This window comes from Macrobrachium nipponense, chromosome 2 (assembly GCF_015104395.2).
Source record: "Macrobrachium nipponense isolate FS-2020 chromosome 2, ASM1510439v2, whole genome shotgun sequence".
Classification (NCBI taxonomy): Eukaryota; Metazoa; Arthropoda; class Malacostraca; order Decapoda; family Palaemonidae; genus Macrobrachium; species Macrobrachium nipponense.
In genome coordinates, this window is record NC_087201.1 from 31,837,159 (window position 1) to 31,859,498 (window position 22,340).

The window sequence follows — 22,340 nt, forward strand, 5'->3', positions numbered from 1 at the left end:
TCTCTCACACACACACACACACACACACACACACACACACACACACACACATATATATATATATATATATATATATATATATATATATTTTTTATATTATATAGATATATATTTCTCTATCATTAGCACACAAAACAAAGCAACCTAACTATCCTTGAGTCATTGTTTATTAAGTACCTATCACCTAGTTTAAACTCCAACACCACCTCTCTCTCTCTCTCTTCTCTCTCTCTCTCTCTCTCTCTCTCTCTCTCTCTCTCTCTCTCAGAGTCTCTGGCGTGAAGTTTACGTTGTGTGCAGACCTTACCTTTATTAGTCACCCAGCTCTTTCTTTCTTCTTGAATAGGTAGTTTTTCCCCAATTAAACGCTCTGAGTATATTTAAATTTTCATTATAATTTGTAAGTTTATTTTAATTGTGAATTTCAATTGCAGACTGATGACGTTTTGGTGACACCATGAAACGTTTCTTATACATAAAACGCGTGTACTTGACTGTCGTCTGACTGCACAAACCTATTCCGTTATATATATATATATATATATATATATATATATATATATATATATATTATATATATATATATATCTATATATATATATATTATAATATATATATATATATATGATAATTATCACATCACCGTGATTCATATAAATCATTCGAGATACAAATGTCCCTTTAATATCTAATTCGCTCTACCTCGGAATGATATATTTTCATATATGTACCGAAGGGGAATTTTTTAGTTGATAATAATTTCGACCCCTCATGGGATCGAACCACTGTCCAGTGGACGAGAACGAAATCAGGACGGACAGTGACATTGCCGATCGGCCAACAGAGAGGCTATAAGTTTATATCGATTCTGACCTTACAAATCACCGTCGAACTCGGTGTTATTTCGTAATTAGAATCGATATGAAACCCCCTCTACCATGTTTAGAGGGGGTTTCATATATATATATATATATATATATATATATATATATATATATCAATTCAAGCTACAAATGTCCTTTAATATCTAATTCACTTTACCTCCCAAATGATATATTTTTCATATATGTACCGAAGGGGAATTTTTTAATTGATAATAATTTCGTCCCCCATGGGAATCGAACCACCGTCCAAGTGGACGGGGACGAAATCAGGACAGTCAGTGGACGCTATCCATCAGCCAACAGAGACGCTATAAGTTCATATCGATTCTGACCTTACAAATCACCCTCGATCTGGGAGCTTTCGTAATTAGAATCGATATGAAACCCCGTCTACCATGTTGGCCAATTCGAGCGTTTTTGACAGCACGTAGCCTTTTGTTTTATGGAATAATATCCACATGAACCGTGATCCATTTATATATCAATTCAAGCTACAAATGTCCTTTAATATCTAAATTCACTTTACCTCCCAAATGATATATTTTCATATATGTACGAAGGGGAAATTTTTTTTAATTGATAATAATTTCGTCCCCCCATGGGATCGAACCCCCCACCGTCCAAGTGGACGGGGACGAAATCAGGACAGTCAGTGACGCTATCCAATCAGCCAACAGAGACGCTATAAGTTCATATCGATTCTGACCTTACAAATCACCTCGATCTGGGAGCTTCGTAATTAGAATCGATATGAAAACCCACGTCTACCATGTTGGCCAATTCGGAGCGTTTTGACAGCACGTAGCCTTTTGTTATGATAATTATCACATCGAACCGTGATCATTTATATAATACTTCAAGCTACAAATGTCCTTTAATATCTAAATCACTTTACCTCCCAAATGCTATATTTTCATATTATACCGAGGGAATTTTAATTTTTAATTGATAATAATTTCGTCCCCCATGGATCGAACCACCGTCCAAGTGGACGGGGACGAAAAAAAAAAAAAAATTTTTCACAGACATCAGTGACGCTATCCAATAGCAACAGAAGACGCTATAAAGTTCATGTCGATTCTGACCTTACAAATCACCCCTCGATCTGGGAAGCTTTCGTAAAAATTAGAATCGATAGAAACCTCCCCGTCTACCATGTTGGCCAATTCGAGCGTTTGACAGCACGTAAGCCTTTTGTATGAATAATTATCACATCGAACCGTGATCCATTTTATATATCAATTCAAGCTACAAATGTCCTTTAATATCTAAATTCACTTTACCTCCCAAATGATATATTTTCATATATGTACCGAAGGGGGAATTTTTTTCAATTGATAATAATTTCGTCCCCCCATGGGATCGAACCACCTGTCCAAGTGGGACGGGGACGAAATACAGGACAGTCAGTGACGCTATCCAATCAGCCAACAGAGGACTCTATAAGTTCATATCGATTCTGACCTTACAAATCACCCTCGATCTGGGAGCTTTCGTAATTAGAATCGATATGAAAAAAAAAAAAAATTCCCCTTCGGTACATATATGAAAATATATCATTTGGGAGGTAAAGTGAATTTAGATATTAAAGGACATTTGTAGCTTGAATTGATATATAAATGGATCACGGTTCGATGTGATAATTATTCATATATATATATATATATATATATATATATATATATATATATATATATATATATATATATATGAATTTTTATCACATCACAGTGATTCGTATACATGCATTAAGCTGTGGTTATTATAAACAAGAATATATTTGCCGGAGGCGACCAGTAAATTATGATTTAAATGATGATTCTAGCAGACATGAAAGTACCTGGACTCACGACCTCTCCCGATTTTTGGAAATTGTTTCAGAGTTGCCCGTCAGAGCTTTTCAATACCATCAAAGGTTCAGTAAAACTCCAGTTAGCTAGATAGTCCCGGATGTATAAATGATCTGGAGGAATATGGTGTTGATGAAGAGCTAATGGCAAGTAGGCAAATACGCTTACCCACGAAGACTTGCTCTCTCTCTCTCTCTCTCTCTCTCTCTCTCTCTCTCTCTCTCTCTCTCTCTCTCTCTCTCTCTCTCTCTCTCTCCTCATCGTAAGGGATATATACCTGCCTTTTAAATTTTCATATCATATGCTTCGAATCGGAAAAATAGCATCGATACAAAAGAGAAAGTTTCCTTTAGTTGCTGTTTGGCGGTAAGCTTCTTAGGGATTTCTTAGGGCAACTCTTCAAAATAGAAAGAGAGAGAGAGAGAGAGAGAGAATATTGCAGATGCAGAGAGTCTCAGAGGCGCAACGGAGCCGGTTCTTTTGATGGCAGCGAAAGACTAAAGAACTACTGGGATTTCAATCGGCCTTTAGAAAAGCCCACAGCCTGACGGTTCCGAAGGACTTATTATTAGTGAACGAAAAATATCGCACACACAAAACGTTGGGGCAAAAACATATCTATAAAAAAAAAAGGTTAAGCCTTCATAAAGCATTATGAACAGCATTGTGTATAGAAAGCAGTATGGTTGTATTATTAAGATTAAAAATGACATTGCGTGCAAAATAAATCGTAAAAGTATGTGCTGTCCCTGATCGTAAAACATTCTCTTTCCGCATGCATACAACATGCACAGAGATATAAATAAATGAGCAGATGTAAAATCATTCAATACACACACTCACAAACCATTTGCATAGTTTAGAAGCAACATGAGACATGAGCATATCATATGTAATTTACATATATACATACTCGCATTGCCTATATATATCATATATATATATATATATATGTATAGATAATATAATATATGCGAGTATATACTATATGTATGTATGTATGTGTATGTGTATGTAGTATGTAGTATGTATGTATGTACATATATATAGATATATATATATATATAGTATATATTATATATATACACACACACACACACATATATATATATATATATATATATATAACACACATATATACGTATATATATATATATACACACATATATACGTATATATATATATATATATATATATATATATATAGCGTATATATATATATGGATAATATATTATATATATATATATATATATATAATACTACGTATTTTATTATGATATTTTGGTATATTTCGAGATAATACAGTGTTGTTGACTTAATATTGGTGAATATAAAATTCACATGCACCACACACACACATATATACGTATATATATATATATATTATATATATATATATATATATATATATATATACATACGTATATATGTGTGTGTGCATGTAAATTTTATATTCACAAACATTAAGCCAACAACACTGTATTATCTCGAAATAACTAAGCTCTGTGAATAACCTACTTGCCAATGGGAATTATAATCCATAAGTGCATCTACCTAGGCGATGGTTCGAACACGGACCTTTGGATAAAATACTGCTATGAGTAATCGAATTTGACCACTCAGCAATAACTCGAACCCTGGCCGTGCCACAGACTTGGTATAGGTTGTTCCCCGGACATGGTGAAATCGATTTTATATAATAAATTATTTGGCTTATTTTTTTATTCCAGCACTCCTAATACACTCACACATACATATGTATCTTTATATATATATTATATGTATGTGTATATATATGTATATATATATATAAACAATAAACAATTCAGATACGTTCTGTCAGAATGCTTTGTGCCTATGTTAATAGTATACCTTCGCCCCAGAAATAAAACTCATCGTAATTCACAATGTATTAGAGAATTGTTCTATAGTCGACACTGGTCGATCGGAGCTAGGGTGGAGGAGACTCATCCCAAAATACGTTTCCTATGAGAGGGGTGATTACAAAAGGTGTTTTCCTCTCAAGTTTTTCATAAAATATTGTTTGAATGAAGATGTTACTCATAAGATCCTAAGAACAATCTTTTCTCGGGATATATGATATCTTGGTATCTTACCAAAACAAATAACATTTAGAAATAGAAGCAGCGTTTGCAATCTATATAAACTCCACTATGTGGTAAAAGATAAGACGATTTAGTGTTCATTCCTAGAAAACTTGGAAAATATCATTGTTACGAGCCAAACTTCAACAACCCTAACAGACAATTACAGAAAACTTCACAGGGCAATCAAGAATATAATATGACAGAAAAGTGAAAAAAGTCTAATAAAGTTAATGAATACAAATAAATAGATAACAAAGTAAGTTAGATATCAAATTCAACAAATAAAAAGTAAAGTGAGGCTCGTGACTCTACCAAATACAAAAGCCTTTTCACTCTGTTTGAAAGTCCAACTTCCATCAATTCAGCAATAGGATTAGGAAGACCATTTCCACAATTTCTTCAGCTAGCAAACATATCTACAGAAATTATGTATGAAAATTCGTAAAGTAACTAAGTCTACGGCGTAACCAGCCTCGTTTCACGGGCAGAACCCGCTCCGTTTCAGGGAATCCCTTTCTCACCCCCACCCCCTTCGGAGGAAGGGGGTAGGTAGGATGAAAGCCCATTATAAACTATCTTAGGTGTCCCCACTATAACTCTGCCAAGTTTCATGCCCATCGGACCAGCCGTTTGGCCGTGATTGAATGACAGACGGATGGACAGACATTACCCCATTATAGTAAGATACCAGGGATAAGAAAATTAACAGCACTCAAAGTTTTGTCCAACAGTTTACGATGTGAGTCACTGCTGATAAAAGGGAAAAAATGGACTCTAGTCTCAACAAATCCTAGAATTTAGGAAAGACAATATGTTTCACGGAAGTGATCTGATAGTCAAGAATGTAGCTGAAGGAACACTGTCCATAAGACGACCGAGTGGGAGATCCAAAGTCCTAAATCTGCTAACAATCATATTGTGAGTTTCGTTAGGGCTGAACCTCGTCCAAGATCATTTTTCCGAGACCTCATGCTTATACTCAGGTGAAGGGGCGACACAAAGCAATTAAGCTTGTTTTAAAGACTAAACTATAATACAAGCGCCTGTGACGTACAGGAATTAGTAATGGCCCAAGAAACCTGCCCTGTGAGGACCAAGAATAGCAGTCCTGTATTTCACTACAATGCCCATCGATTGTTACTCATTGCAACTTGTAGGTAAAAATTTAAGTGGTAATATTAAGAAATGATCCACCACCTCTTAGCTTGTCGACAAGCTTCTCAAGATTAACATGAACAAAAGCAGGTTTAAATTTAATACTTTATACGAATATCACATCCAGATCTATAGATTTCTGTGCGACGCTGGAAGGAGGACTATCACATGCAACTAAGCTCTTGTTGAAAATGATCAGAAGACGTTCAAAACAAGCACCCAAATTATAAAACAAATTGGGTGATATAGCCTATAGCTTCCAAAACTACCTAAAAACTGGGTGATATAGGCTATAGCTTCCAAAGCTACCTAAAACTTGGGTGATATAACCTATAGCTACCAAAACTACCAAAAACTGGGTGATATAGGCTATAGCTTCCAAAGCTACCTAAAAATTGGGTGATATAGCCTATAGCTACCGAAGCTACCAAAAACTGGGTGATATAGGGTATAGCTTCCAAAGCTACCTAAAAATTGGGTGCTATAACCTATAGTTGCCAAAGCTACCCAACAACTGGGTGATATTGTCTATAGCTTCCAAAACTACTTGAAACTGGGTGATATAGTCTATAACTTCCAAAACTACCAATAACTGGGTGATATAGCCTATATCTACCAAAACTACCCAAAAACTGGGTGATATAGCCTATAGCTACCAAAACTACTTAAAAACTGAGTGATATAGCCTATAGCTACCAAAACTACTTAAAAACTGAGTGATATAGCCTATAGCTACCAAAGCTACCTAAAAACTGAGTGATATAGCCTATAGCTTACAAAACTACTTAAAAACTGAGTGATATAGCCTATAGCTACCAAAGCTACCTAAAAACTGAGTGATATAGCCTATAGCTACCAAAACTACTTAAAAACTGAGTGATATAGCCTATAGCTACCAAAGCTACCTAAAAACTGGGATATATAGCCTATAGCTACCAAAACTACTTAAAAACTGAGTGATATAGCCTATAGCTACCAAAACTACTTAAAAACTGAGTGATATAGCCTATAGTTACCAAAGCTACCTAAAAACTGGGTGATATAGCCTATAGCTACCAAAACTACTTAAAAACTGAGTGATATAGCCTATAGCTACCAAAACTACTTAAAAACTGAGTGATATAGCCTATAGCTACCAAAGCTACCTAAAAACTGGGTGATATAGCCTATAGCTACCAAAACTACTTAAAAACTAAGTGATATAGCCTATAGATACCAAAACTACTTAAAAACTGAGTGATATAGCCTATAGTTACCAAAGCTACCTAAAAACTGGGTGATATAGCCTATAGCTACCAAAACTACTTAAAAACTGAGTGATATAGCCTATAGCTACCAAAACTACCTAAAAATTGGGTGATATAACCTATAGCTACCAAAACTATCTAAAAATTGGGTGATATAACCTATAGCTACCAAAACTATCTAAAAACTGGGTGATATAGCCTATAGCTACCAAAGCTACCTAAAAATTGGGTGATATAGCCTATAGCTACCAAAACTTCCTAAAAACTGGGTGATATAGCCTATAGGTTCCAAAACTACCTAAAAATTGGGTGATATAGCCTATACCTACCAAAACTACCTTTCCTTGACTAGTACAATTACCCTTCTTCAAAAAGTACAACGCGAACTAAAATAAGAACCAGTATTTGTATTCATATTTGTTATACAACGTCTGAGGTTCATGTTTCTTTAAATCCTCAGTGATATGTGTAAATAAGTATCAAAATCAAAAGAACAACGAATAACTTCTCTCGACTTTTGAGTTATTTAACTATTCTGATAATTGCTGATAAGCTTAGTCTTAATAGCTAAATAGAGACTATACACTCTCACTAGTCTTCTTACATACTACTCTTGATCAGTCATTTCCAAAAAAAAAAAAATAATAAATAAAGTGAAATAGACGGGCATATATGGCCTGTAAGAACAGAATTAAATAGACTTAGTTTTCTAAGTTCCTGGAATGTAAAAATAAATTGTTAATCTTACCTAAACTTTACTCAAGTCAGCATGAACGGGTTATTAAGTTCCTCTAAACTGGATGTGACTCGCCGCCCTCAGTATTGAGCTGGAAGGACATTGCAATATACCAGACCTTCAGAATAAAGTGCTAGTCCAGACCTCTGCAAAGCTTTAAAACGAAATTGTCCTCTGAACAAATCCAAAAATTCTTAAAGTCTTCACGTAGCATTGCAATAATCAAAGAAACAGGATTACGAAGAGGATGGACGTATAAACTAATGAGCAAAGACAATTTATATATATTATATATAGTATATATATATATAGATATATATATATATATATATATAATAATACATATATTAATGTATATTGTATACTATATCTATATATAATATAATTATATATATAATATATAATTTTATATATCTATATATCTATTATATATATATTATCTATATGTCTATATATATATATATATATATATATATATAAATTAATATATTAATTTATAATTATATATATATATGTATAATTAATATATATATATATAATATATATACTATATACATATAATTATGTATAATGTATGCTATATATATATTTATATATCTCATCAGGGGAACACATAGGGAAAGGCATCGTACTCAGGTACATTTATTTCGCCGACGTTTCACGACTCATAGTCGCATCCTCAAGGCTATAATTAAAGATAAACACAGGATCATTAAAACTACGCACTGCATAATTCATAAAAATTACGCAATATTTAAAAATTGAATGGACATCAACATCAGAATGTAGAACATTTAAAAATTTATGAATCTCTTAAAACAGAAAAACATACTAATCGCTAAAATTAAGGACAGTACAGCTACATTAAAATTATTTAAAAATTAAAGAAAAAACATACAAAAATTATGATGTCTGTAAAAAATTAAAAATAAATAAATGACACTAAAACAGTAAAGCTATTCTATACCTTATCCTCGCAAAGGACGGGCAGTGACTGAGAGAATTTTTAGAAAATAGAAACAAACACTCTAGGCGATGAACAACTGAACAGAGGAGGATTGCGTATTTAAGGACGGAACTATCTTTTTTATCATAATGGATTCCAAGGTTGTTAGGTCGTTTTCGTTTTATGTTTGGCCTATAATAGTAAAATCCTTATCATTAATATATGTGTTTTACATGATTTAGAGTGGTTCCTGGTATTTGACTGTTCGGGGTTTGTTAATCTACTGCCCGTTCTAAAACTTAAGCCCCTGTGAGAATCTATTCTCACTTTTAGTAACCTCTTCGTACAACCCACTTAAATCCCGTGATCACATCTCGGGCACGTATATTTATATACAACATTAGATTTTAGAAGAGGACTAAGGCGGTCTTTCGTTTTAAACAGGGATCCGATAGTTAATGGATTTTTTGGGACGATTTTAAGGTTCATTGCCGGGAATTCCTTTTGAATAATTGCCAGGAACTTTTTCTGAAGAGGTTGTCATGAAGAAAAGGGAAGCTAGCAAACATTTTTAATTTTGGTACTGTCAAAACCGTTGGCACCTCTATGAATCGGGCATCAAGCATCTTCTTAAGTATTTTAAACAAAAGTTTGTCTGGGAAGCAGTTATTTTTAAGATATTGGGAAAGAAAGTTAATTTCTTCATTAAAAGTAAACCAGTTAGAGGTATGGGTGAAGGCCCTGTGTAGGAGAGTTGAGATAGTATTAAGTTTAAAATTATAAAAGCAAGAACTATAAAAGTTGATACCTAAGCCAGTAAAAGTCTTTTTTCTAAAAACACCCGTGTAGAAGCCTTCCTCATAAATCTGATATTAGGGTGTAGGGCATTGACAAATTATATGAATTGTTCCGCATTAAACTTGTTTCGGAATGAGGCGAAAGTGTCATCAACGTATCTACGATAAAACTGAGGCAAGAAGCTAAGGGGGCAATCATCAAACATACGCTCCTCCAAAGAGCACATAAAAATATTAGCAAGTGTCGGACCCAGTGGGGATCCCATTTCTACTCCTGCCACTTGTCCGTGTAAAAAGCCATTAAAAATGAAAGTCATGTCCTGCATGGCTAGTTCAAACAACTGTTTAAAAAACTCACGACTAAAATTATGAAAAGTAGAGTCCGGCTCTATAAATAACTTATTTAAAATAATGTCAATCGTCTCCCCTACAGGGACATTAGTAAAAAGAGACTCAACGTCCAGACTAACCATAAATAATTCTGAATCTTGTATAAGAATATCCTCCTTGAATTTATGAGAGTTGCTTAAGAAAATTCATTTTTAGTGAGAGGCTCAAGTAAAGGAACCAGAAATTTGGGTAGCTTATAACTAGGGGTGTTCAATGAGGAAAGAATGGGCCTTAATGGAACACCTTCTTTATGTATTTTGGGCAATATCATCATCAATTATCTTTTTTGTTTTAGCAACCTTAGAAACCTTACAATTTTGTCCTCTGGTTTAATGATATTAAATAAATCTCGAACACCTATTTTCTCAAATTTTGTATGATCATTTAAGATAATATCCATCTTCTCAATATAACCATCCTTATCCAAAATTGTTTTAAGAGATTCATAAATTTTTAAATGTTCTACATTCTGATGTTGATGTTCATTGAATTTTTAAATATTGCGTAATTTCTATGAATTATGCAGTGCGTAGATTTAATGATCGTGTGTTTATCTTTAATTATAACCTTGAGAATGCGACTATGAGTTGTGAAACGTCGGCGAAATAAATGTACGTGAGTACGATGCCTTTCCCCCCTATGTGTTCCCCTGATGAGATGTACCTAGAGCTGCAGCTCCGTCTTCTAAGGATATATTTATATTTATATATATATATATATATATATATATATATATGTATATATATATATATATATATATTATATATATTATATATTATGTATTATATATGTATACTAGAGAGAGAGAGAGAGAGAGAGAGAGAGAGAGAGAGAGAGAGAGAGAGAGGTGTTGAAATAAGTATTTTGTTTTTAATTTTCGCAATCCAAAAGATGAGCTATTGCTAGAATGGTTCACTATTTATTTATTGAATTAATAATGGGCGAATGTCCCGCCACCGATTGGTGCAATGCTGTTAAATTTAATAGTCCAGTACCTGTCATGAGTGAAACCTGTTGACCAGCCTTGTCTTTACTTCAAGCTGATAAAGGTGGCCCATGATGATTATATGTTAAGTCATATTCAGACGAGGAAAATGGTTTCTCCTAATAACTGGGCTCTGGGAAGTCTTTGGCAAACAAGCAAAAATGAAAAAAAAAAATTAGCTAAGCTCACTTACTTCGCACGGATAAGTAAAAAAAATTATAAAATACTATTTTCTGAACGAAATATTCTTCCGTTGAGATCTCATGAAAAATGATGAGTAAGATTTATGTTCACAGTTTATTTCAGACTTGCACACGACGAGGACGAGAGAGAGAGAGAGAGAGAGAGAGAGACGAGAGAGAGAGAGAGAGAGAGAGAGAGAGTCGTTTGTCTTTTTGGAACAAAATTCACATCCCAACACAGATAAAAAAAAAAAAGAGGGGGGTGGGTTTGTAAATTGACAAGCTCTAAATATTCTTCTGCAACAACGATCTACGTATATTTCCAGACGGGTTTCAGCACAGAGCACCTCATTCAAACCCTCTCTTCACAACAACCCATTCTTATAATAATCCCATCCCCCAAACCCCCCTCCCCTCCCCTCCCCTCCCCTCCCCTCCCCCCCATACAGCCACACCCATATCACATCCCCCCTTCGACCATCCCATTGGCAATCCTATTCCCCTCTCCCCCCCTACCCCCGACTCCCTTCAACCATCACTATCACAAACTCCTCCCACCCTGGAGGTATTCCCCAAGCTCTCCGGGAAACTTAAAAGCTTTCACGTGATTATGCATAGACTCTGGGCCGATGTGACCGAATTTGTAGAGATTTACTGGAGCAAAGTACGATAACGCTTGCGGGATGAAGCGCTCGCGTCTCTCTCTCTCTCTCTCTCTCTCTCTCTCTCTCTCTCTCTCTCCAAGAGAGACATTTTTCAACCTCGATTTAGCAATGTTCAAGAGCTTACACTGGCTGGGAAAAAGTCAACCACAGTATGGTTTATACGCACGTAAATACGATATTCATTCTATATATTCTACTATATATACAATTTAACACACGAAGGATTGATAATTAATAATCTGCACTCTTAACAGCGCTAGCAATAATAATATCAATAATGCCGGAATGATAAATTTAAAAAAAACTTTTCTGTACAACGTACAATGCTGTATGAAACCATCAACTCATGAGTCATGACCGGCAGCTCTCCAGTTACCCACCAGATGCGGTAGAGTGAGGGTGCGTCCCATGACTCCGGCAAGCGCTGCCAGATGCACGATCCACGGCTAACTTTAACCTTAAGTAAAATAAAAACTACTGAAGATAGAGGGCTGCAATTTGGTATGTTTGACGATTGGAGGGTGGATGATCAATACACCAATTTGCAGTCCTCTAGCCTCAGTAGCGTTTTTAGAACTTAGGGGGGACGGACACAGCAGGCACAAAAGTTTTCTTTTACAGAAAACTAAAAATAGTAGAGACAGTTTAATCTAATGTTATAGAAAAGCATTCATATTGAGAGAAAATAAGCTATACTACTACTTGACAGTATATCAACAATAGTTTTGCTATTTTCTCTGTATTCAAATTATATCAATAATTTCCTCTGTATTCAAATTATATATATCAATAATTTTCTCTATATTTAAATTATATCAACAAAAGTTTTACTATTTTCTCTGTATTCAAATTACATCAACAAAAGTTTTACTATTTTCTCTGTATTCAAATTATATCAATAATTTTCTCTATATTCAAATTATATCAACAAGTTTTACTATTTTCTGTGTATTCAAATTATATCAACAAAAGTTTTACTACTATTTTCTCTGTATTGAAATTACATCAACAAAAGTTTTACTATTTTCTGTGTATTAAAATTACATCAACAAAAGTTTTGCTATTTTCTCTGTATTCAAATTATATCAACAAAAGTTTTACTATCTTCTCTGTATTCGAATTATATCAACAAAAGTTTTACTATTTTCTCTGTATTCAAATTACATCGACAAAAGTTTTACTATTTTCTCTGTATTCAAATCATATCAAGTGTCATGTTAATTAATACATAAAGACAGCAATGCCCGATTCGGCTTCACAAACAATTTTATTTCAAGTTTACTTACTAGCTGGTATTTTGTAGGTGCCTAGGAAAGCAAAAATGCCCTTATTCCCGCAAATGATTATAGTAACAATAAAAGTTAAGGTGAAAAGAGTATAATAGAAGACGTGTGGGGTGACAGTTACCAAGCAGGCAACAAATGAAGTCTATCTTTGCCTGACACGAAAACAGTAGAGGATTATACTTACAATAAATTACACATAGAGGACAATGAAAGATTATTATTTTCATGCCGCGAAACTCCCTCCCTCTCAGCACCTGATGGCGATTATCGCCACTGAGAGAGAGAGAGAGAGAGAGAGAGAGAGAGAGAGAGAGAGAGTCCATCAAACGCGACCACCATAACCCACCATCAGGATTTAATCTTAACCCACCCCACCCTACCCCCACCCCCCCTTTTCGATGGCCGAGCGCCCGCGAGACCGAAACCACGGTCGACCAGCGATCGACAATGGCGGGCCAGTTTTCAACTTGACGAGGTACAAAATTCTAAGAGTTTGTTCCGTGGCCTGATGTGGGGACGCAGCTGTTGGAGTAATTGGGGAGGCCCAGTTAAAGTCATGTTGGGTAATGAGGGTTAAAGGAAACAGCAGCCAGAACAAGAAGAATGGAAGGGGGAGGGAGACGAGGAGACAGTTATTAACACAATGGAGGTTTTTTGATTTATGAGAGGGCGGACGTGAACGACATTTAACGCCTTGAAATAATACAAAAAAATAATCCTTGAAATAATAAGAGATAACAGAGCGAAATACTTCCTGAAAAACTATTAAACCACTATCCAAAATCTAAACCAGTATGGACCGTCTGGACGATTATTCCAAGGACCACACAACATCAATTGGATCGTCCACGACGACTATAATCGACTGAGGAAAGAACAAACGGGGTAGTTAAAACCCAAATCTCAATATAATGAAGCTGTCAAACTGGAAGCATCACTCCTCTCCCTTCTCCCACGAATGTTATAGATCTCTCATCTAGCGCTTTCTTAGGCTTGACCGATCACTATTTTCCTCTTGTTTCATCAAAAGGGGGCACATTTAGTTATCTGGATACAGATTTCATCGTCATTTCCATACGGAATTCTCATTTGGCTTCGTAGTATACTAGGAAGACCTTCTGATGATCAAAAAATGAAATAGTAGTTCAGTATCAAAGGCCGATGTGGTGGAATACGAGTTTCTGCTGATTTTTTCGCTTGCTCGGGGAGTAAGCCTACAAACTACTATGTTGTTATTGTTCTTGTTGTTAGAGGGGTGAGAAAGGTCTATGGAAGAGCCTAAAAAGGTCTGAAAAATGTATTTTCCTATGAGTTGAAGATGCGGGAATTTTAGGATGGGGCATTTATGATTTATTTATCAGAAGGAAAATGTAAATAATAAATAATGTGCATGTTAAACAATATAGAAAAATTATCTCTAATAAAATATGACGTATTTATTTTAGTTTTCTTGGTGAAACAAGGCTCTATTGACTGTAGATTTTAGCACATTTTAATTTACGTTAAAAGTTAGGAATATAGTTTACAACTTATGCTTACGGGGAAAATCTTGCAAGCATCCCGGGTAAGCTGGAGTCGGATCACACCTTGTTTATGTTAACATTATAAATTTGCTGACAGTATAAGGACAAAGATAAATGTAAGGGATCCGAGCAAAATAAAATCTATTAACTTGTTCTAGGTAATATCTATGGGAACTTAAACAAATATACAACATAGAAAATATTAAGGAAAAATAAATTGAGAAAGTGAGAGTAATTCAACAATTTAGATATTCCATCAGCCAGGAACCGAATGTATGACTTAACTACACGTCTAAAAGAATTCAAGCACATTTTGAAGAATATCCAGTGGATATCTTTCAGAGCAGTACAAATAGGAAGAAGCCGGCTGGGTAGGCCAAGAACGAGGTGGATAGATATAATTGCCAGAAATCTTGAAGATGAAATCCAGAACCTAGAGGAAGCGAGGGAAATGGCTCAGGAGCCACTGGCGAGAAGATAACGTAAGTAAAGTAAGTAAAGTAAGTTCAGTTATGACAACCGTTGCCTTAAACAATCCCAGTCAAAGGCAGATGCTGAAGGCGTTCCTTTCTCAAATCTCCAGCACAAAGGCCATCGCTGGCCCTAACTAGTTTACGCGTTGCTTCCATAAAACTTGGAATAATTCCGTCAAGCTGAGGTACCCCGTACATTGTCCGGGGTTCAGAACTGGCCGAAATTGATGCCCTCTGGGAGTCCAAACAAGACATTTACTCGCTGATGAATTGATGTATGAACCGGCGACTCGACCCGTCATCAAAGATGGACTTGACACGGCCTGCGGTCCTAAAGAACACCGCGACTGGGACACACGAATGAACAAAGAGCATCGCTAGCTCGAGAAACTGAAGTAGGAGACAAGATCTCTCCCTTTTTTTTTTTTTAAGTGTTCTGTAAAAGGAAACTACTGAGATGGCTTTGTCTGTCCGGCCTCAGATCTTATAAACTACTGAGACTAGAGAGCTAGCTGCAAATTGGTCTTGATCATCGACCCCCAGTCAACAAACCTACCAAATTGCAGCCCTCTAGCCTCAGTCCTTTTTTTTTTTCTTTTTAATTTAAGGTTGAAGTTGGCTATCATCATGCGTCTGGCAGCGATACGACAGGCCATCACCGGCCCATGGCTGACAGTTTCATGGGTCCGTGGCTCATACAGCATTGTACGATGTACAAAAAACTCGATTGCGCCGAAGAAACTTCGGTAAATTTTTTTCACTTGATTTTTATCTCTCTCTCTCTCTCTCTCTCTCTCTCTCTCTCTCTCTCTCTCTCTCTCTCAGGATGAAGGCTGCTCCTACCGCCCTACTGCTTGTCTGGAGTGAATCTTATCAAAATTATGCTTGACAATGACCTCCAATGATTCACAGCATCGAAAGGTAAAGTGTTTAGAGTTAGGACGATAAAAGTTGTACGACCATAAGCTCTAACCAACTGTGACCACAGAAAAAGGAAAAAAAGTACTTCGTAAGTACCTTCATCGTTAAATAGTAAGTAGCTTTATTTACACACACAGTACTAAGGAGTTTTCCTTGAAATTAAACCTAAGGTGTCAATTTTTTTTTATGAATGAATTATTTTCTTCACCAGCCATTTTCTTGGGGTGAAATGACATTTTAAATGTGACGTTACTGAAGTCAGTATATTTGTTAACGCTTCGTTTGTGATGGGACCCTCACTAACTGATGTAAACATTACCGTGGCACCCCTTCGTCCCCCATTCCACCATATCGCATGGATATATATATATATATATATATATATATATATATATATATATATATATATATATATATATATATATATATATATATATATATATATATATATATGTGTGTGTTGTGTGTGTTAATAAATTAGAGTAGACACACTGGTAACGATTATATGTAGACTTCTGCAAACTTTTTTTTTTTTTACAAACTGTTTGTCAATCGAAGATGATTTAGCCAAGACAAAATTCATAACAACCTTGCAGCACCGCTAGGCACTGTCTGTGGCACCCCATCGTGCCACGGGGCACCTAGTTTGAGAACCACTGCCCTAGGCATTGATTAACTGTTGTACCCCACTTTCAGGTGGCAAGACGAGGAACGTACCAATCAGAAAATCCGTAATCTAACCACTCTGTGCCAAAGCTACATGAATAAAAAGTAAAAAGGAAACTAATACGGAAGTATGTAATGAAAGCTAACCCAAAACAGACATATGTTTAAAAGTAAGGCTTAAATTTTGTAAATGGTTTATGCATCAATTAAATTAATTCACTTGTACATCTACAGTTTTAAGGTTTCCACGAAGACATTGGGTACTGAAGGAACGAAATACTTCAAAAACTGAAGATGTGGCTTTGATTGAAAACAATACCTGTTGAATTAAATACATACAAATACTAAATGGTCGAAGAACCATCCAAAACATGAGACTAACATATATGTTGCAGTCCACCAGCATTCAGCGGACGTATCTTACAAAAAGCTACCACTGGAAGAACCAATCAGAAATGATAAAACTGTGTGTGGTTGGTGACTGCTGAACCGACTAGCTTCACGCCAAGAGTCCTCCAACTCTGTTCTCCTCTACAGCAGGACGATATCCTACGGTAGGATATCGAAGGAGCAAGTGTTAATCTGCTCCTATAATTCTTGACTGTAATTTTTCTTCCGTGAGGCTGTATTAGTCACCGTATGGGCGTTGCAGTTTGTTTTATTTTATAGAATCAGTACCCTGGTGATTGGGAGACTATAAATGTACCTCATTTTTATCAATGGGAGACTAAAAATGTACTTCATTTTCATCATCGGAGACTATAAATTTACCTCATTTTCATCAACATATAATATGAATTTCTTAATGGAAAAACTGTCCCAAAATACTCCCACATACGCACTTATACATCATACTTATACATCATATATATATCAACTATATATATATATATATATATATATATACATATATATACATATATGAGTGTGCGTGCATGTATGTATGTCCGCTATGCATTCACTTCCTACCAAACTAATATTAGCAAATGCAAACTTACAACCGACCAAACATCTGAAAGCAACATCAACGACAAGGACGAGGAGATGAATGAGACGAGCCAGCAGCAGCATCACGTTGCAGGGAACCTGTGGCTGGCTTCTCCCGAACTGCCATGTGTGTGTGCGTGTGTGTGTGTGTGTGTCTTACTATATAATCTCTTCCTACTTACACTGACAAACCCTTGGCCATCACATGTCCCTCTCTCTATTACATCAATGTTGTATGTTGACCGAGAGGGAGAGTAATGGTTCTTCGCCTTCCATTAATCGACCCTTTATGTCAAATGATAATGCTTATTGTGTCCCGCTCACAGTCCCCCGTATGTTGATAGACCGGGCGAATGTTTGCAGTTGTTGTTTAAGCGGATTTTTGATGGCCTTCCTTCCCCGGATTTTATTGCTCGTGGTGCGATGGAGGAGGAAGAGGAGGAGGAAGGAGGAGGAAGGAGGAGGAGGGGGGAGGAGGGAGGAGGAGGGAGGAGGGAAGGGGAGGAGGAGGAGATACGATCTGCTTCGCTTTTCTTAGTCTTTGTGTTTCACTTCGACACTCGGACATAACCGTACTTACTATATGCAGACAGGTCTACATTATATCCTTAATATATACTATATATATATATATATATATATATATATATATATATATATATATATATATATATGTGTGTGTGTGTGTGTGTATGTATATACATATGTGTGTGTGTGTGTGCATGTATAACAAAACGCTGTATTAGTGGGAAGGATTCATACCGTAGTCATAAATAAGAAATAAGCTATACCTAACACTCGTGTATTCTCTCTCTCTCTCTCTCTCTCTCTCTCGTCTCCCATCCCTCCTTCCTCGTCTCTCTCTTACTCTCTCTCTCTCTTCTCCGTACTCTCTCCTTACTTGAAAATCCACAAAACAGTGCATAAAAGCTGAAAAGAAGGCACATATACTAATGGGATACATAAAGAAGCAATTCAAATACAGAAACAAGGAAACTGTGCTGCATCTCTACACATCAATAGTTAGACCTCATCTTGAATGTGCAGCACAGTTTTGCTCACCAACACTAAGAAAGGACATAAATAGACTAGAAGGGGTATATGCGAGAGCCACACAGTTAATTCCATCCATCAGGCAAATAGGTTACCAAAGACTAGAGAGCCTGAGCATGTATGGCTTAGAAACAAGACGATTGCGAAGACAACTAATAGAAACATTTAAAATACTGAAAGGCATAACAAAAGTAGACAGTAACCTCTTCACATTAAATGAAAATCAGACAAGAAATAATGGATGCAAACCATAACTGACGAGATACAACACATCTCATTGCACGAACTTCTTTACGTACAAGATATGTGACACATGGAATAAACTGCCACCAGAAGTTGTAAGTAGCAGCAGTATAGAAGAGTTTAAAAGAAAGCTAGACAAAATCATTAGGACGCTGTGAATGAACAATAAAACCTGCTGCTAGAGATAAGTGAACACACGATGTCTCCTCTTAGGATGGACTAATAAGTCTTTGAGACATCGTAATCCTTGTAACTCTCTAGACATAAGTGAAAGGGGTGGTTTATGAACATTAAGTAAATTTATTATTTCTATTTTATTTTCTACTGAATCGTCAACATATACTGTATGAAAGCATTTAGGTGTTTAAAAGAAAGCAAAATAGAGATGTTGCCTTAATGCTTAGGTAAATACAGAAAAGGGACGGATTTGATGGCTACATGAATACGAATGATAGAATACAGAAGTTAGCGAAGTCGGAAAGCTAATATAACCTTTATAGACAACTCTCAGCCGCGGCCAATGAAACTTTCAATCACGGCTCGGTGGTGGCATGTGTTGTTGGCACGAATATTGGTCACAGACGCTCGATCATGGCTAACGAATGTCAGTCTTACTACAGTCAGACAAAGCTTGAAACGCACGAAAAAAAAACTTTAAAAAAAATATAAAAAAATGTTTAACATTTTAGTATGTTCTGTATGTAAATACTATATGTTCCATGATTCAGGAAAAAAATAACAGTTCAATGGAACTTGTTACGTAAAGAGTTCAGTTTTAAAAACCGGGAACAATAATGCATGCAATACTCTTGAAAGTTCTTCCAAATTTATTTAGCCACCCGAAACTTCAAGTTATATCTTATGCTCTAGTGACTATAAAGCCCAAAATATGTTAATTCAAATCTTTGGAGATGAAAAAAGGGGATAGACAAATGTTCTTGCCAAAAATGTGAAAAGCTCTGTTTCTTGAAGAGAAAGAACAGAAACAGATTTAAAACCTGCATTAAATCTAAAGTGGATAAAAGAGTGAGGCGTCCAGCGCTAAAACCCACACTCGCCACATTTTAAAAAATAGAGAAAAAAGGCCTTTAAATCTGTAAATTTAAAAAGGCCATAACTCTTTTATTTTTCAAGATATTTTCTTCAGGTTTGAATTTTTGAAATGTTTAGTACCCCAAAAATATGATGTTATATATGAAAAAAAAAATTAGACTGTGCACAATTTAATTGACTGATTGATTGATGAGCAAAATTAATGCTGAAGTTTACAAAAGTGCAGACTAAATAATATAAAATTGAACCATATTCTCATCATCAAAATATACACTCACTTACACCATTCGAAAGAGGAAACGAATGGGATTCTAGATGTACGATAAAATGCATTTCTCAAATTTGTAGCGAGTGTGGGTTTTAGCACTGGACGCCTCCAATGAAATGTTAATTAGGGCGTTCTTATTGCTTGGTATTCATATAATATCGACAGGGCCAACTACATAATCAGTAACTTGAGTAACAGCAGAATCAAATGATTAACCAACAAGCAACATTTTATATGAGGCTGGAGTACGAATGTCACATTAAATATGTTGACTCCCAGGAAGACTGAAATGAAATAAAAGTAAGCTGTTTTTATAATATGGTGCTGTATGTAATGAGGACAATGATGATGTTCGTGTATCTATAAATATGAGCAAAAAATAAACAATAGCATGAGTGAATGTTCATTCCTCGTAGTTGGTCCATGATTCAAAGTTAAAAGGCCAAATGACATGATGAACGCTGCATAAAATGTAATATATTCGTATTGATAATTACTCGTATAAGTATTCAGTATGCCGTGAAGGTTCTACGAAATTCAGTCTTCAAGTGACTAAAGGAATCCTAAGATAACCAGCTTATTCAAGAGGATGTTAAATTTGAAATCATTTTCGGTTTTCACAAAATTTCGACATCCATTAAATAGATATCGAATTCAACTCTCTCTCTCTCTCTCTCTCTCTCTCTCTCTCTCTCTCTCTCTCTCTCTCTCTCTCGTCCTAATTGGTCCATATTTTTTACTTCCATAACTATATGATTTCATCAGACAGATACAGGAAACAGCAAGTCCTTTAAATTCTCAAGCTACTTGAAATATCGAATTCAACTCTCTCTCTCTCTCTCTCTCTCTCTCTCTCTCTCTCTCTCTCTCTCTCTCTCTCCTGTCCTTATTAGTCCTTATTTTCTACTTCCACAACTATGAGACGGTATTCTAATTCAATCCGATATCGAGAACTCTGATATTCGTCGGGTCTTAACGAGAAGACAATTGACATAATGGAGAACTTTCTTTCCCGAATCTCTGGAGAGCAGAACTTCTCACTCCTACTTTTTCAAGCGACTCATATTTAATACTTTGAGTCTCCAGGTCCGTCCGGCAACTTTACATTATGCATTGAAATATCTGTGTATGGTATTTTCGCTTACGCGGGGAATACGCCTACGAACTGCTACTTGGTTGTTCTTCCTGCTGCTGCTGTTGTTGGTGTTGTTGTTGTTGTTTGGGGGGTTGTTTGGGGGTTGTAGAAGAGCCCTATGGAAAAGTCTAAAAAAGGTGTTTTGCGTTGAGTGAAAGATACAGGAATTTTAAGATACTTATTAGAATGAAAATGTTAAAAATAAAGGATGTGTATGTTAAACAGTACATAGCAACTATTTCTAATCAAATATAGCGTATCTATCATAATTTTCGTTGGTGAAACTACGCGCTATTTGACCCTAAATTTTAGCACGCGCCCCGAGTAAGCTGGAAGTCGGATCACGCCTTCTCCTTTCTCGTTTTCGTCAAGTAAAAATCATTGAGTTTCGGAGTGATGCATTCATCATTTATTTTATGATGCACATTTTTTTTTTCATTTACATACACTGTCATCACAATTATACCAGATGAAAAATTTTTTTTTTTTTTATTACGGATTTAGTATTGGACTTATTTTTTTCTTTATTTCTTTAAGCGTACAGCAGTAACCCAAAAACTTCCTTGTTTTGAAATGAAGGGGAAACTTTAACTAAATATTCTCGAATTATAAGTTTTCAATTTATTTTTTTTTACTAAATGTTCAGGTACTCTTTGGATGAGGGATCTAGAAAAAGCAAATATTTTTTGTGAGTTAAGGGTATTCAGTGTCCGACCTTGTTCACAATGTTCATTCACATTCTGAGTTACTAAGGAAAACAATAATGACAAGAGGGTCTGCCCACCT